Raw genomic sequence first — 1,273 nt, forward strand, 5'->3', positions numbered from 1 at the left:
TAAATCGGTAGCATAAATAATAAATATTTTTATTATCTATCCGCATATATTTTTATAATATTAATATGTGATACTTTATATGTAAGTCGCACCGATTATTATAAGTTGTAATAATAAAAATACAAATTTTTTCATGCTATACAAATATATTAAGTGCATGACTCAAAATCCAAATGACATAGTCGCACAATGATAGGAAGGTGCGCAAGGTAACGGATAGACCTCAGTTCATTCCCATTAACATCTCCACGTCTAGCACTATCCCTATTTTACTGCCTAAAAGTGGCAATACAGAGTTATCAACACTTTCTTCTTAATATTTTAAAAAATTGAATGCTCATCTAAAGAACGTCTTCTTTAAAGTCCAAATTTCTTCTCCCGCAGCTTGGTTTGTAAGTACTGATTTTTCAGGATGTTTGATCCTAAATTCAGCAAATAGATCTGCCATTCTCTATAAAATCCTCTATAGAAGGTCTGTCTCATCTATAGATTCCGGTCTCTTGTATAACATTCTTGCGGTCTATTTTACGTTTTTCTTCATCTCTTTCAGTGACAAAAAGATATTCTATTAGTCATATTGATACTGAGATTAACATCTTGTTTCATAAGAATCTTGACAAGTCATCTTGGGCAGAAGACGACACTACTTATTATATATCGAGTAAAATTGGTACTCGATTGACTTTCAAATAATGCTACCAGTTTTGTTAGCAGTCTCAACTCTCAAGTGTCAACGTAAGTTTTTTTTAGATGTATTATGTTCATTCCAATTTTGTAATATAAGCTCAAATCGGAAACTACTTAGATTCTATATTTTGTATTCTCTCCTGGTGGACAGCTTGACTCATGCTATTGCTTATTTGCAGAAAATTAAAGGTGACATGCTCCAGTTTAAGAGGCACATGCTCTACTTTTTTCTTCTTTTACGGTGAGAGCTGCTTTCTGTTTATTTTGGATTATTAAAAATGCAGATGTATTTATCATTTAATTATAGGAAGTTAATGTATTCTGTACTTGGCAACATACATTAAAGGATTATGTTTCTTTTACTACGGTAGCTACGCTAAGGGTAAGCCATCATATCCTCTCAATCTCTCTGTACGACATCATTTATTTGTATTTATTACTTTTTTATTGTTCTTTTTTATATAAATTTTTTTAACAAAATCATATTGCTATAACTAGTGAGTTTTGTTTAGGTGGAAGTACGGTTATGGAGAGCTGGGACAAGTTCAAGTACCGGGACAAGTTCAAGATTTTGAAGACAATTGCA

General features: G+C 31.8%; 1 long non-coding RNA gene across 1 annotated transcript; it reads left to right on the top strand.

Annotated features, from left to right (window-relative positions):
- Nucleotides 1–263: 263 nt before the first annotated feature.
- Nucleotides 264–1,273, top strand: LOC135151966 (uncharacterized). Its single transcript, XR_010290972.1, has 3 exons — nt 264–735; nt 867–928; nt 1,200–1,273. It is a non-coding gene; the product is annotated as an uncharacterized LOC135151966 (long non-coding RNA).

Source organism: Daucus carota, chromosome 4, assembly GCF_001625215.2.
Source record: "Daucus carota subsp. sativus chromosome 4, DH1 v3.0, whole genome shotgun sequence".
Classification (NCBI taxonomy): domain Eukaryota; kingdom Viridiplantae; phylum Streptophyta; class Magnoliopsida; order Apiales; family Apiaceae; genus Daucus; species Daucus carota.